This window comes from Cupressus sempervirens, chromosome 5, assembly GCF_028749045.1.
Source record: "Cupressus sempervirens isolate cs-2001-9-10 chromosome 5, ASM2874904v1, whole genome shotgun sequence".
NCBI lineage: Eukaryota > Viridiplantae > Streptophyta > Pinopsida > Cupressales > Cupressaceae > Cupressus > Cupressus sempervirens.
Window position 1 is genome coordinate 608,687,723 of NC_143122.1, and position 18,011 is coordinate 608,705,733.

The following is an 18,011-nucleotide window of genomic DNA, read 5'->3' on the forward strand; positions in this document are numbered from 1 at the left end:
ACTTTTATCACTTTCCATCAACCATGAAATATTTATGGAATCTCACAAGCCTAGTCAGATCCTGCAAGGGTGGTCAGATTTCTCCTTTGTTAATATTGTTTGCCAATAGAAATCACATAGGTAGATTTTGACTTTAGTCTTTCCCAAAATATCACTCATAATTTTACAATTTTGTTTGATCTTCCACACAGTTCAACTTCTCCAATTTTTGGAAGATATTTCTGATAATGGATCCCATCAAGGAGTACCTGCATTGAAGGATTGATTAGCAATTTCTATTTTGGTAAGTTTGTTGCTTCATAGGTTGGTAGGAAGATCTACTTTGATACCAATTGTAATGTCCTATATCTCCATCAGTATTTGATAAGATAAATTTTGAATCCATAATGATATATTTCCCCCCAAAAATGATATCCCTATATATTTTCCATGTTTAAAAGAATGTGTCTATTCTAATGCCCTTATTATAATTATTATTTATATGATTAATATATTATTATTAAGGTTTTCATAGGGTTTTAATAATATATTAATTGTTATTCTTTGTTTGATTATTAATTATCATAATTATTATTTATTCTTTATCAAATAAGTATACATCATAGTATTTGATGTATTACTATTTTATATTATATTTATTATTATATTAATATAATATCATTATTATATCAATATGTTGATATATATATATATATATATATATATATATAATGTTATATTATGGTAACATTTATAACCTTATATCATACTTAATGAATATATTATATTTATTTATCATTATATCAATAGTTAATAATAATGCATTTTTTATATCATTTATCTATCTCTTGTGGGTGGAGAACACTATAACTAGGATTCAAAGTGGGGGCCATGACAAACACAACTCGATAGAAACTAACTTAGAAATGATTTCCTTTGTTAACTAGCAAAAAGTTGGTTAATACTACAAACTCATGAAAATCCTTTGGCAATCGAGTGAGCTCGGTTAGCACTGGCTCCATCCAACTTTTTTTCATTAACCAAGTGAGCTCGGTTGACACTCACTTTCTGCATACTTTCCTTTGATGCCCAAGTGAACTTGATAGACACTGCCTTCCAAACTAGGCAATCACAGGAACACTTAGTAGACACACAAAACTATATTCATTGCCCAAGTGAGCTTGACATACATAGACTAATAATGATATGACATTTGTGTAACATCAAAGACAACACACAATTAATCAATTGTATCCAACAATCTCCCTCTTTGGCATTGATGGCAACACAACATGTAATAACATAATGAAATTTTGGATTGGTTCTTTAAGAACTCCCTCTACCAATATGAACTCTTTATTTCATTGAATTTTGTCTGCAACAATTGCTACCAAGTTAATTCAGAACTTTCTCCCTCTTTTAGCAAACTTCTTTGGAAAACTTCTCCCTCTTTGGTTCCTTACTTTATTCTAGATCAAAAATTTCTCAAAGATATGACAGTAAACTTCTCCCTCTTTGACAACACATGCCAATGATAACAATTTTATTAATACCAATGTACCTTAAGTACTAATTCATTTGCAATATGTCCTTGCTAATTCTACACCAACTAATTGATCTTCAACAAGTTCTGGTTGATGCATCACTAAGCTTCATTTTTTGAATTTTAGATAGGGGAATGACCCCTAGCTTACCCATTAGATACAAAATTGCATCTTTGGGTAATGACTTGGTAAATATGTCAGCAATCTATTCCTTTGTATTAAAATATTTGAATCTAGCTTCTTTTTATTGCACTAATTCTCTTAAGAAGTGATATTTTATTGTAATGTGCTTTGTTTTGGTATGCATCAATGGATTTTTTGACATGTTGATTGCACTGGTTTTATCACAATATATGACTATTAGATCCTTGATCTCTATCTTCATTCCTTCCAACAATTGTTTGAACCAAACAATATTAGAACAATTAACTGCTTCTACCACATATTCTGCCTCTGCTATGGATTGAGATGTACCATTTTGCTTCTTTCTTGTCCAAGACACTAGTCTTTTACCAAGAAAGAATGCTCCAACACTAGTGCTTTCTCTGTCATCAATACTTCTTGCCTAATTAGCATCAGTAAATACTTTCAAGTCCAAATTGCCTCCAAGTTTATACCATAAACCATAGTCTTTAGTACCTTTCAGATATCTCATGATTCTTTTGATTGCCATCATATGATTTTCCTTGGGATTTGCTGAGAATCTTGCCACTATTCCAACTACTAGAGCAATATCAATCCTTATATGTACTACATACTACAATTTTCCAATCATTGATCTGTATGTGGTCTAATCTACTTCTTTGGAATCATCATTCTTGGAAATCTTATGTCCGGTAGACATAGGGGTTTCAACTAGTCTTGAATGTTCCATTCTAAAGTTTTTCAGCATTTCTTGTTTGGTCCTTTCTTGATATACAAACTACTATTATCATTTGTCCTTTGAAAGCCAATCTATACCAAGTAATTATAAAGTCTTTCATACCAAGCTCTAAGAGCTTGCTTGAGACCATATAATGCTTTGTGTAACTTGCAAACCATGTCTCTTTTGCTAGGATCTAAAAAATCTTCTGGTTGTTCAATGTAGATTTCTTCATCAAGAATTCCACTCAAGAATGTAGATTTGACATCCATTTGATTACTTTAAATCTTCTATGTGTTGCATATGCTAGTAGGGTTCTAACACCTTCTAGTATTGCCATAGGAGAAAAAGTCTCAACATAATCAATACCTTCTTCTTGAGAATAACCTTTGCAAATCAATCTTGCTTTATTTCTTGAAACTTTTCCATCTTCATTTAGCTTATTTTTGAATACCCACTTTGTACCAATTAAATTTTTATCTTTGGGTCTAGGAATGAGAGTCCAAGTTTTGTTTTTTTTTCTATCTATTTTATCTCTTCATTCATTGCTTCAATTCAACTTTCATTTTCTAGAGTATCTTTTACACTTCTAAGTTCAAATTTAGGAAGTAAACATGTACCTTTTAATTTTCTTCTTGTCATTGTTCCATCAGATTTGTCTCCAATGATTTGATCAGATGCATAATGCCTTTTGACATATCTTGCTAACACAAGCTCTTTAGTATTTGAATGAGTTCCACAATATTCATCTTGAATTTTAGTTTTAAGCTTAGGTCTTTCTATCTATGACTCAAGTTCAGTAGGCTCAGTTTGAACTAGTTTGGTAGTTTTTGATTGTGACTCAAGTCCTTCTGACTGTAGCTCAGGTTGCACTTTTTGCAACTTGGTAACTATTGGAGATTTTGGGGGCTTAAGAGATGAAGCTTTCTTTCTCACAGATGGATTTGGTAGGGTATCAAGTTCATAATAAACAAATCTCTGTAATCTTCTAGCTCCTTATTGCTTTCTTCTTCACTCTTTTTTGCAAAGTCATTAATTCTAACATGTGCACTTTCTATAATTTTATGAGCAGACAAGTTCAAACATTTGTATGCTTTACTTCTATAGGAATATCTTAGAAATATGCCTTCATCATCTTTTACATCAAATTTGACCTTTCTAGATTCTTTTAAGATATAACATTTGCTGCCAAATACTTTCAAGTAACTTACATTAGGTTTGTAGCCATACCATAGCTAATAAAGAGTTTTGTTTGAATCTTTCTTCAACTATACTCTGTTTAAGATATGAACTATAGTGTTGATAGCTTCCTTGTAGTATTTGAGAGCAACATTCTTTTCAAACATTAGGGTTCTTGCACAATTTATGATAGATCTATTTCTTCTTTTAGCTATACTATTCTGTTGTGGTGTACCAGGGGCTAATACTTTTCTTTTGATTCCTCTTTCAATGTAGAAATTATTGAATTTTTTGGAGGTGAATTCACCAGCTCTGTGTGATCTTAAGCATTTCAACCTCTTTCTAGTTTCCTTGTCTACTCTTTCTAGATACCACTTGAATTTTTGAAAGGCTTCTAATTTTCTTTTAGATACATTATTGTCATCATTCTAGAATAGTCATCAACAAAAAGAATGAAAATTTTTTCTCCACTATAGCTTTATATTCCAATAGGTCCACATAAGTTTGTATGAATAATTTCCAAGACTACTTTTGACTAATAGTTTTTTCTTTTGAAACTAGTCTTTCCTATCTTACCAAATTCTTGCATAGACCCATGTCAGGTTTCTTCAAACTAGGAATATCTCTTACCCTTTATGTTTGCTTATCATAATTAGATTATCAAATTTTACATGACATAGCCTTTTATGCCATAACCAACTTTCCTCTACTTGAACAATAAAACATGAACAATCGTTGAGATCAAGTTAAAATAGATTACCTTTTGTTTGCTTGCCAAATCCAACTAGATTTCCTTTTCCATCCAGCAATTTGGCCTATCCATTCATGAATTCTACCTTGAATTCAATGTTATTGATTGTGCCACAATCAGTAGATTATGCTTTAGTCCTTCAACCCAATAAGCATTGTCACATACAAGTTCTTTAGTCAATGAAATACATTCTTTTCCTTTTATGTTACAAGGTTCATTGTTTCCAAATCTCACACTACCTCCCTCATAATATTCCATGTGCTCAAATTTTGTTTTGTCACTAGTCATATGATGTGAACAACCACTATAAATAATCCATATATCATTTTTGCTAACATGAGAGATAAGTGCCATCTTATCTCCTTCATTATCAGATTCATCTTTCACATCAATATATACCATTATATCTTCATTGTTATCAGAATCTTTAGCTATAAAACAAGATTTCTTACCTTTGTCCTTGTAGTTCTTGTATTTTTTGGAATCCTTCTTTCCTCTGTGCTTATTGCTTTTCTTCTCATCCTTGATTTCTTTATTTGGACACCTAGTAGTAATGTGACCAACTTCTTCACAAGAAAAGTAGATTAGAGGAACTTTACCTTTGTACTTTCCTCTTTCTTTGGAATACTTCCTTGTAAGTAGGGCTTTAAAAACTTCAAGATCACTACTTTCTTCTAATGTTCCTTCTTCTTCACTTCCTAATTGACTAGATTTTGATTTCTTACCCTTTTCTTTGAGTGAGAGTTTAGCTTTAAAAGTAGATTCAATAACCTTTGAACTAGGAGCATAGTTATCAAAATAATCTAACTCAAAAGTTGTCAATCTTCCAACTAGAGCATCCAAAGATACTTTATTATTTGGATCACATCTCATTTCTTGAATATCAGATGCTCTAATTGCATAAATAGAAAGAAGAGTTCTAAATACCATGCTTACAACTATTTTCTCTTCAATGTCTCCTCCAAATGCTTTGATTGCACTTACACTTACCTTGATTCTTTCCACATATTTGACAATATTCTCATCTTCTCTCATTCTCATCTGATCAAAATGACCTCTAAGACTTTAAGCCTTAGCTCTTCTTACATTGTCATCACCTCCATATATATCTTTTAGTTTTATCCACATCTCATAAGATGTCTTTCAATCTTTGACTTCATTAAATTGTTTTTGAACACGAGTCATAGGTGGGGGATAGTCATGCATCCTTTGGTATTAGGGACCAGCCAAAGATCATGGATGGGGACCCATATGTCCCCCCCAAGGAGGTGGTCACGATTCCTTCAGTTCCCAAAGTGGATCTGCAAGGATCTACAAAATGGTCTTCTTAATTCGGGGTCAAACCCTCAGGTAAGTCCTCTTTCCCACCTGTTAAGACTCTTCTTGAAACTGAGAAAGGTTCTTGTGCCATCGCCATCCTAGATGAAATTGTGGATCAATTCATTTGATCCATGGCTTCTACTCTAGTTGGTAAATTTCTAAGGCTGAGACCAAACATAGATGACGTTAGGACCTTCATCAAGAAGAAATGAGCTCTGAAAGGCCAAGTCTCAGTCACGAAAATGGTGAAGGGTTTTATGTCATTTTATTTTTGATGCATGGAAGATTTCTCCATCATTCTCTATGAGGGACAGTGGGCTATTGGTCGCTCCACCCTGGTGCTCTAGAAGTGGTCTTCCAAACTGAACTTGAATGACTCTTTTTTTGATCAAGCCCTTGACCGGGTTAGATTATTTAAGTTTCCTTTAGAATTTTGGAATGAAGATGTTTTTGTGGGGCTTGCAAGGACTTTTGGTGAACTCCTATCAATGGACCCGATCACTGCCTCCAAGCGCTCCCTCAACTATGCTCACATCTGCATAAGTGTTAGGGAAGACACAAACATGCCTGAGACTATGGCCTTTCATTCTAAACTTGGAGTGCATATCTAGAAATTGATTTATGAAACTATTCCTTTTGCTTGTTTTCTTTTCCTAAAGATAGGTCACAAGGCCAACTAGTGCCCTAGGGTGGATAAGTAGAAGATGAAGGATCCTAACACCTTAGAAAAATCTAAGAAGAAACCTTCTCCCTCTCGCCCAACAGCAAAGGGGTAGAAGAAGCTGATCTAGAGGTGTAAACCCTCCAAGTCTTTAGAGTTGCAGGATGACAAGGAAGTTAAGCAGAATGCCCCCAGGAATAATGATGCCATTTTGGGTGATCAAGCCCACAACGAGTTGTTTGATTTTGCTCCCACTATGGAAGCCCCTATTGTAGAGGAAGTTTCTAAGCTAGTAGGGCTAGAGAAGAATAGCCAGAGGTAGGAGCCCCCTTGTTCTAAAGAGAATATTGGTCAAAGGACCGAGACTCCCTCTTCTAATGGAAGGCAAGACTCTCCTTGGAAGATTTCCTCAAGGCCCAAGGTCTCCCTGACTCATCCCCTAGGAATGGGTTCTGGTCAGGAGGAAGCTATGCTAGCTCCCAAGGGTTTGGAGGAAAATCTCCTTCAACTCATCAACAACTCATCCCCTGACCAGGTCTCTCATTGGGAAGAGTGGATTGATAGTTGTTCTCTGGACAGTCTAAATGGTTGGTGTATGACAAAAAAGAATTATAAGAAGAACCAACATTGTGACCACCCCCCTTTGTCCCAAGCGACAACTAGAAGCAAGGTTAAGGCTGATGTTGGGATAACTCCCAAGCAACCAGGAAGGAAGAAATCCAACCAACTATTGCAAGAAGAAACCAAAAGAAACCTGGCATATGAGAGCTAGAGAACCATCAAGGAATTCTTAGGAAGTAAGAAATGAATGTCATTTCTTAGAACATTGGGGGCCTCAATGGGGCTCATAAACATGAACTAGTCAAAAATTTGATCAAAGATCAAAGACCTAATTCTTTGCTGATCCAAGAGACTAAGATGAAAAGGGATTTGGTGCTAATTCTTTGCCACTGATTCGAAAGGAGCCTAGGGAGTGGTGCTAATTATTTATAAGAATAGAGCATTCAAGATGTCCCACATCTTAAATGCTAAGAATGTTCTCCTATGCAAGGTGTCCCACATCCATAGTGATGGCTCTTGGTTCATCTTAAACCTATATGCCCCAAATTCAAAAAGGGAAAGGAAATCTTTCTGGGATAAGATCTCAGTCGTCATTACCAACAACAATATTAATAAAGGGATCATCATGGGAGATTTTAATTCTCCTCTCATAGATGATGAAAATGTGGAGGTCTTGCTTCGGATTAGGATATCAAGCTAGACCTCTCCAACTTCATCCACAATCTGGCTTTCATGGATGTGGACCTCTTGGGGGGAATATTCACTTGGTCTAACATAAGAGTTGGTGGGGAATGTGTCAAGGTTCGTCTTGATAGAGCCCTCATCTCTCCTGGGTGGCTACAGACTCACTCCTGCAGACTTTCCCTCCTCCCTAGAGTGGGCTCTGAACATTCTCCAATTTCTCTCTGTATTAGCCCTCTAGCTATCAAAAGGACTTTCCCCTTCCATTTTGAGAAAATGTGGATTACCCACTAGGCTCTAGAATCTAAGATTTATTCTTGGTGGAATATTGAGGTTGAAGGCACTGCAATGTGCAGGGTTGCCCAGAAACTAAAGAATGTGAAAAGAAACATTAAAATTTGGAACAAGTTAGACTTTGACCACATTTTCCAAGATAAATATGAGAAGACTAATCAGCTCTATATCATCTAGGAAGAAATTTAGCAAAATGGATATAATGACCAGAACAGGCAGGAAGAAAGGGCTATCCTCTCTAACCTCCACAACATCATTACTAAGGAAGAACATTACTGGAAACAAAGATCTAGAGTAAATTGGTTGAAAGAAGGTAGCCAAAACTCTCATTTCTTCCATTTGACCACACTCAAACATCATGCACGCAATAGGATCTCAAACATTAAGAAAGGCTAGGCTCATCTATCCAAGGATGATGAGATTGCAGATGAAGTTGTTTAGTTCTTCTCATCCCTCCTTTCCAAGGATCCTTCTCTGTCAATGTCAGATCAAACTGACATCTTGTTAGCAATCCCCTCCTTATTGCAATCACACCACAATTCTATGTTGAAAGCTATCCCTACATGGAGGAAATCTTCCAGGCTCTCAACTCTCTTCTGGGGGACAAAGCTCCTAGCCCAGATGGTTTCCCGACCTTTTTTTGGGTCTACTGGGAGGTGGTCAAAAGGAATGTTACTAAGGCTATCCAAGAATTCTTTGGGGCTAAAAATATTTTGAAAGAACTCAATGCCACTTTCTTGATTCTCATTCCAAAGATACCGGGGGCCAACATGATGGACAAGTTTAGGCCAATTATTATTTGCAATTCTTTATACAAAATCATCTCTAAGGTTCTTACCACAAGATTCCTTAACATTCTCCCCTTGATCATATCCCCTGAGTAGACTAGTTTTGTCCTTAGGAGGTAGATTCTTGACTCTATTGTCATGGTTCACGAGGTCATCCATTCTCTAGAGGCTAGTAAGAAGGAAGATTTTCTACTCAAATTGGAAATGTCTAAAGCCTATGAAAGGGTGGATTAGAATTTTCTTATGGTGGTCCTTCAGGCATTCGATTTTGATGCTCAAGTTTGTAAGATTATCTCTCAATTTGTCTCCTCACCTTCTTTATCTATTTTGGTTAATGGCTTCCCCTCTAATTTCTTCTTCCCCTTGAGAGGATTGAGGTAGGGTGATCCCATTTCCCCTATTCTCTTTATCATTTTGGCTGAATTCCTAGGAAGACTCATCTAGAGGAAATGTCAAGATAAGAGTCTGCAAGGTCTCAAGTTATCTTTAGGTCCCTCTACCTTCACTCACTAGCAATTTATGGATGACACCATTTTGGGGGGAGAAGCTTCAATCCGTGAGGCTAGAGTTTTCAAGGGCCTCCTGAACACTATACTAGGGATTCAGTCCAGGTTATTAATTGGGAGAAGAGTTTAGTTTTCTTCATCAAAACCCCTTTAGAGAGATAGAAGAAAATTTCTTGTATATTGGGAAACAGCATTGTATCCCTACCAACCAACTATCTTGGCTTTCCCTTTGGTTCTAGACCCCTAGATTCCTTTTGGTATAGCATCATAGATAGATTCAATAAGAAACTTATTGGATGGCAAGGGACCACCCTTAGCCAAGCTAGCAAGTGTACGTTGTTGAAATCTATATTCTAGAACCTCCCTACTTATGCATTAAGCCTCTTTGGTATCCCTGCCAAACATGCAGATAGAATGGAGAAGATTCAGAGGGACTTCCTCTAGACAGGAGCTAATGACCACAAGAGATACCACTTTGTTGCTTGGGACCTCGTTTGCCTCCAAAAATGCCATGGAGGTCTAGGTATCAAAAAGATTAAACATCTTAATAATGCCCTTTTAGCCAAATAGTTATGGCATATCTTTCAAAGCACAGGCATTTGGAGCAATATCCTAATTGAGAAATATCTGAGAAGATAGTCTCTCAACTTCTTGATAATTAAGACCGAGATTCCCTAGGGGTCCTATATTTGGAATGGGATCTTGAAGGCTAGACCCTTGGCCAAGTCAAAGACCAAATGGAAGGTTGGAAAAGGGGATAATATCTTATTTTGGTAGGATATCTGGACTAGTCAAGGACCTCTTATCAATCACCCCAGTTATAGAAGATGGGAAAAACAATGCATAGCAAGATTTGGCATGTGAGTGATTACAAAACTGGTCAGGGCTACCATTACCTATCTGAGCTATCCCTAGACCTTATCCCTTTGATGATTTTGTTGAACACCACCCCCATCAACAACAATAGGGACACTATCATTTGGGGAGATAACTCAAATGGGCTATACTTTGTTGCCTCTAGCTATTTCTCTATATGGGATAGGATGGAGAAGCCAATCTGGGCCAAAGCCTAGATTTCTACTCTCACTCCCAAAATTAATATCTTTTTCTGGCTCCTCCTACAAGACAAAATTCTTACCCTGGATAATTTATCCAAGAGAGGCCAAATAATCCCCAATAGGTGCAACTTCTGCAAGCATAACTTGGAAATGATGAATCACTTATTCATCCATTGTCCCTATTCATCCAAGGTGTGGAACCTCCTGATCAAGGATCTTGGTTTTAGTTGGTACCCCCCAGTTAATATCCAGGACTTCTTTTGCCAGTGGAGAAGCCACCATTCTAGTTTGAATACTCAGTTATTCAACTCTTGGACCCTCCCACACTTTTATTGGGGAATCTGGAAAGAGTGCAACAATAGAATATTTAGAGATAGAGAGGTTGTAGAGTTCATAAATGCAAAGAAAATTGAAGGACTCATTATGGAGAAATTTTCCATAATAAAGGGAGGAAATATCAAGGAAGGTGGGAACATTCAAGTTAGGAAAAAAGACAGGGACAAGAGATGATAAGAAGCAAGATGGCCCTTCCCCCTTGAGGACTAGCACAAAGCCAACTTTGATGGGTGGCAAAGGGGAACCCTGGCCCAGCCGACAGTGGAGGCATCATTAAAAATAGTTTAGGTGGAGGAATTATGGCTATTTCTTTCCCTCTTTGTCACTAGACTAATCACTTTGTTGAAGCCAATGTGGCTAGATAGATTGTTAAGATGGCCCTGGCTTCTAGGATCAAGTGCCTATGGCTTGAGGGTGACTCCCTAAACATTATTAGTTAAATCAAAGGACATGCCATGCCCTCCTAGATGATTGCTAATGTCATCGAGGACCTAAAATTTGACTTGGGAAAGTTCAAAAAGACTTTCATCAACCATGCTTACTGAGAAGCCAACTCAATTGTTGACTAGTTTTCCAATAATGTCGTTACCATAAACTTGGTTTGACGTGGAAGAATAGTGACGAAATCCTAGCAGCGATGATTGAGTTACTTTTGAAAGACCTAATTTTGGGTACAAATATAATCCCATTTTAATAATGGAAGGATATGTCAAATCCCATGTTAGAAGGGGAGTAATTAGAAGTCATGCGGAGGTCTTTTCAATTCATTATTATGCATACAAAAGGCACACTTTAAGGGTTGGCGTGAATAGAACCACTAAAAAAGTAATAACATTTTCATTTTCAGCATCCCAAGGAAAATAGAGCTCAACAATTTTACTAGTAGAATAGGGTTTATAGAGCTAAAGAGCTGAAGGTAGCCATGGTTGAGGAAAGGATTAGAAGAGAGCCTTGGGGGGAAACAAAGAATTGGAAGGAGAAGGAGAAGGTTTGACGCAAGCTTGAAAAAGGAGGTATTACCAGGTTCATGGAGAAGCTTCATGGTTCTTGGGGTTACCAAGGTGATGGTGGAAACATGGAATAATAGGAAAGTTAAAATAGATGGAGTCACCCACCAAATCACTGAGGGCTTGATAGCAGAGGTGACAGAAATCCCTTAGGAAGGCATAAAATTTTACAGGGACAAAAAGATGTCAGCCAATGCTATTAGTGAATTTTTCTAGGACGATGGTGAGAGGAACAAACTTATCAAGGCCGATACTTACTATGAGATGGAATCTATCAAAAAATTATGGAGGTATGTTCTCAGGATTCTCATTGAGTATATCACTCTTGACTCTAGGTTCGACAAGATAAGAACACACCATTTTGTGTTGCTAAACCACTTTAGGCATGTTGTTAAAATTTCTTTTCCTTTCTATCTTTGCACTTCCTTGTCTAAGGATATTGAGGGTTTCAAGAGAAAACCTGTCATTAATCTTGCCCTCCACAAAGGCCTTCTCTTGGTTTATGATTTTTTGAAAACTCAAACTAGGGGAAAATCCCTTGGTGACTCAGGTAATGCTCTGGAGGATACTGCTAGTTCAAACTCTAGGGATATTGAAGTTGTTAAAACTAAGGATGAGGAAAACTCCACCAAAGCCATTTCTATTGCCTACAATCCCCACTTTCCCAACAAAAAGAGCCCTAGATGTCTTCCCCCCATTCCCCCCAAGCCAGAGCCTCAGGAGGAGAAAGAGGATAGTGAGGAAGAAGAGGAGACTGAAACTGACTCCAAGGATGAGGACAAGGAGAAGGAGGACATAGTGAAGGATGAGGAGAAGGGGAGGGAAAGAGATAAGGAGGAGGTTGTTGTTGATGTTTCCCTAGGAAACTCCAAAAAAAGAAAAGTTGACCAGGCCCTACTTTAAGAAGACCCTATTGTCCTAACCTTTGAGATCCCTGGCCCTGACCTGCCCATTTCACTGCCTAAGGAGATGATTGAAATTATGGTGGAAAAAAGTGTGGAGGTGATAAGGAAGGATAGGAGGAGGTTTTGGAGGTATTTTAACATGGATACTGCTAGGTTGGGTATTGTTAGAGAGCCAATGAACATCCAAGTGATGGAGGACCTTGATGGTAGAACACATTATGATGAGCTGATTGACCCTGCTCTATTGGTCATTTCTGACAAAATGCAAGAAATTGGCTTCAACCTCTTGAAAAATATGAAGAATAGCTTGATAGATAACTTCTTATCTATCAAATGGTTGTTATAGGAAATCAAGGCTCTAAAGGAAAATACAAACCAAGATAACAGTCAAAACATCTGGAATGTCCAGGAGAACACTGAAAAGAAGACTAATTAGGATGGCAACTAGAAGTACTATAGTGGCTAGGACTCCAGAGATGAACAAGAGGACATACTATCCCTAGTTGAATAGAAAGTCTAGAGGTTTGACTACATCCACCAGATTCTAACAAAAAAAATTGTGGATACTCTACACACTTTGAACAAGAACATAGTGAACCCGGGGGATACTCTAATGAGAGCTAGCCTTGGTGGGAACATGGTGAAGATGACTAGTCTAGACATTGGCCAGGAAGAGGTTACTCTGAAAGCTGCCAGGGACTAGGAGGATGCCTAGAAAAAGAACCAAGAAGGAGTGGATAATTAGAAGGATAACGAAGCTACATAAACTCTATAGGACCTAAATAAGGAGAACCATTAGCTTGTTTCTCTTTTAGTTTTTCTTATAGGGTAGGCAGTTGGCTTTTTCCTCCTAGCCTTTAGCCTTTTGTTCTTTTTAGCTTTTCATAGTAGTTTCATGTTTGCTAGACTTTTTTAATCTCTATATTTATATGCTGTAAAAATTTTGGGTTTTAGCATCCCTACGAAACCTATTTTACTTAATCAAAAACATAACTAAGAGCCAATGCAATATCAATCATCATGATGTTATGATTCTTCTTTTAAGCAATATCTTCAATAGATAATGTTCTAGTGGGAGTCTTGTATTTAGTATCATGATACTTGCATCCTAAGTCATTGATGGTGTAGACACTCAAAAATGGTTCGCATCTATGATTTCATCACTTCTTCATATTAATTTGTCCCATTTTCTCATTCTACTAACTTTGATCTTTTGGCTAGATTGACCATATTTCGTCATTTGTATCCCCTTTCACATCAATTTCATATCAACTCAAAACCATTTCAAATCAACTCAAAATCATTCAAAATCAGTCCTAATCAACCCAAAACATATCAAACATCCCAAATCAATCATCATTTGTCTGACTCCTAGGTATTGTGGTGGCTTTCAGTGCCTTGGAAATCTATCAACCTATCAATCTTATCAATCTGACCTTAGTACTGTCGTGGCTCTCACTGCTAGGTCAAACTATCATTCATGTCATCCAATCTTTGACATTTTTGAGGCTTTCAATGTTAGATCACGACATCATCAACCATTTTAATAACATTGACAATGTCCTTCGATGTTATTATGATCAAACCTTATCAATCAATTTCAATCTTGTAGCATTTACAATGTCGATTAAATGTTACATATCAACCAATTCATGTCATGTGTCCTTGGCATGTTATCAATTTCAATCTATCAATCAATTTGACCATGGCTTTGGTCTACTTTCCATCATCTTATTCGATATCCATCATTGTCACATTTTCATCAAAGGATACGGTCGCATTCATTTAATCAATTTGGCCAATTATCTACTAATTTTCTCTATAGGATAAAATAACCCATAATTTAATCCTATTCTTTCTATTATTCTTCCTAATTATCATCCTCAATTAATTAATTTTATTAATCAATCGATTCATTATCTACAAACCATGGAAATTCTTAATTTCCCAAGTTTCATTTTCCATCATCAATTCCATTTTCTACTAATTCTTATTTTGTGGAATAAGAGGATTTTTAATTTGAATATTCCATAAAATATTGCATCATCATGACACTTGGATATGACACCTCATGGATTCTCCTTTGACACTTGGCTAAGAATTCTCATAATCAAATATTCTTACCTCTTATGCATGTCCCTATTTGGCTTATTCATCATAGATTCTTGGCTTTAAGTGGGTTGAGTTGTCTTATGACGCATCATAGATTCTCTTCTACATTTAGCCAAGTTTGACTTTCATGTGTCATAGAATCTTACAATTGGCATATTTTGTCATATGCGTCATGGATTCTCAAAGGAATCTCTTGCCACATCGCACATCTATGGGTGACAAATCCAATGCCCTCACTTTGAGTGTTGATTATAAAATGGACACTCTTTCTCTCATTTTGGGTCTTCTGAAAGTCTTGGAAGCCTTTAGGTCCTAATTTCTTTTAGATTTCTCACTCCATCTCTCACATTCAAATCACAACTTCAAGTATTCTCATGGCATTATCCACATCATAGACTTTTGCTTCAACTTTGTGTGCACTATAGGCAACTTTGGAGCTACAATCATTTGGAGAAGAAAGAAGGACATGGGAGCTACAAATGAAAAAGGGGGTTTCTATTGCTTTCTTTATTAGTTTGGCTTTCATGGTAGACTAGTGGGTGCTAACATATGTTGATTGAGTTTTGTGATTTGCTCATAGTATGTTATGCATTTAACCCATTTTCTGGTCCTACAGATGGTAGCCAAGTGTAACCTCATAAGTCCTTGCCATGCTAAAATGTTGTCTCTATTCAGCTTGGGGATTTCTCTTCTGTAAGACATCTTGATCTTTAGCTTAGGTTCTTGAAACCTTATTTGCAAGCACCAAAAGCTCTAATACCAATTTTTGGAAATATAAGAGGAGTAACTGAGAGGGGAGGGGTGAATCTGTTACTACTAAAATAAATCTCAGATCCCTTAAATGTTAGTACAAAATGCAAAATAAAAGTTGAATACTGATGAAGCTCGGTAAACACATACAGAATGTTGTAACTTGGTAAATGCATGAAATATAAAATTTAGATGTTATCTGTAATTACCAATACCTTAACTTAGTTGCAAACACATAAAATAAAATAGCTTGAGCACATTTGACACCAAGATTTAAAGTGGAAACCCAATTTCGTAAAAACCATCAATTGCAACTAGTTATTGTTTTCACTCTTTTGAAGTGAGCCCTATTAGGAGCCAACCTTGTTAAAGGTTACAAAACACACTATTAGGTGTGACCCTATTAAAGGATTTAACCACCCTATTAGGAGTGGCCTTGTTAGAGGTCTTTAGACAATTCAATAGAACTGCCACCTTGTTAGAGGATTTGCAAACAACTATTAAGCCAACTCTGTTAAGAGATTTAGATCACTACTACAATGGTTAGAGAGTAATAATGAGATGACCTAATTTGAATGCAATTGAATTGCTAATCACATATCTCTACTCTGGCTTGAACTTGACCCTTCTTGATCAAATATAGCTTTTTTACTTCACAAGGATATTCTGCTTATCCTTCAAATTCGCTTCCTCTTCTCATCATTAGATCTTTAATAACATTCTCATGCATTACATCCACCTCATACTTTGAAATCAAAAACTTGACCTTATAATTATATCTTCCACTTTGTCAAGTTGGCTCAAATACAACTTAGAATAATTAATATTCATCACCCTAGTTGGTTGGAATTAATAGATAAATCAATTAAGCTTACTATGCCAAAATAGAAAATCGTTCATTAGCTGACCCAAGACGGTGGAAACTAACTCAAAAATAATTTCCTTTGTTAACTAGTAGAAGCTTAGTTAATACTGCAAACTCACAAAATTCCTTTGGCAACCGAGTGAGCTCAGTTAGCACTAATTTTATCCTACTTTCCTTCATTAACTGAGTGAGCTCGGTTAACACTTAGTTTCTACATACTTTTTTTTGACGTTTGAGTGAACTTGGTTAACACTCAATTTCTACATACTTTCCTTTGATGCTCGAGTGAACTTAGTAGACACTACCTTCTAAACTAGGCAATCACAAAAATGCTCAATAAACACACAAAATTGTCTTCACTACCTGAGTGAGCTCGATATATTTACTGACTGATAATGATATGAAATTTTTGTAACATCAAAGACAACACACATTTAATCAATTATATACAACACACAATGGGCCCCTAATCGAGACCTATCTTAGGTTCCCCCTTCAGATCCCATATCTGGATATGTTCATCGTGTTAATTCCTATATAGGTTGTCTTGTGGAAGTTAGTAAATTTTGAGGTCTATTTGCTCCATTTCTCACCCAAGAGCATTCTATGATCATGCAATCACAAGTTTGATCTCTCTTTCAAGCTTTCAATTTATCAAGTATTCTTCAAAAATTCAAGGCATTTAAGAAATCTCTCAATTGAAGATCAAGGATTCATTCCTTTAAGCTATTGAAGGAGTTTATGCTAGATCTATGATTTTAACATTCAAGATCTCCCTTCATACATTAGAGATCCTTTGTTGCACCTTCTACATTTGTCCTCTCAAGATCTATGCTCATCTACATACATTCCTAAGGTGGATTTCAAGCACATTCATTCATGAAGGTTTTGATGTTACTTTTATTTCCTTTCTAGGGTATGAAAGTTGAGTCAAAGGATACTACATCTACATACTATTGAGCTATCATTTTGCATGATGCTTAATGACAGGAATCCTTTCAAACTCCTCTCTTGAAGAGTTGATCTGGGATCAACTCCAAGGTTTTGGGTAATCTTGCAACCTACCAGAATCTGCTCAATTGAAGATAAATGTATTTGTTCATAGGGAGGCCTTTGTTGGTTCAAACCAATTTTAGATAAGATATCAATTTGTTTGCTATTTCAAAATTTACCACAAAAAAATATTTTTATTTTTATTTTGTATTTTTCTATTTATAATGAATGTAGTTTTAACTATGCAACTATATGAATTCTTGAATTAAATAAGTGTTTGTAAAAGAAAATAATGAAGATAGGGTAATAAGAAGTTTAATCAAATGACTTGAAAAGTAAATCCCTAATAGACATAAGCCACAAAAACAATATGTCTATGAATTAAACCTTTGAAAAGATTGGTAGGTAACCAATGAAAATAGGAGCAGTGCTCCCTTTATTCCATTGATGCAATCATCAATGGAAACTTAGTAACTGTAAGATGTTTCACTTTTCATCAAATCACAAGGCCACAAAAAGTGTGCTCATGTGAGACAAAAAGCTATGCAGGAACAATAGGGCAATCTCTTCTCCAACTAACTACATTAGTAGAATTTGTAAGCATGTGGCAAACACCAAAATTAAAAGATTGCTCAACCAAAATAACACAACAAAACTATTTGCCCCATTACACTCCATGAACATACATTCACAAAATATAACACACTTAGGCAAGAATAATGACACTCTTAATGAGAGCACCAATAGCATATATTATTGTAGTAAAATAATGGCCTAGAATACATATTTAATTCCTTAATTTATAGGAAATATTGTCCTCAATTTTTGTTGAGAGTAAGAGATCTCTTCATGAAAATAT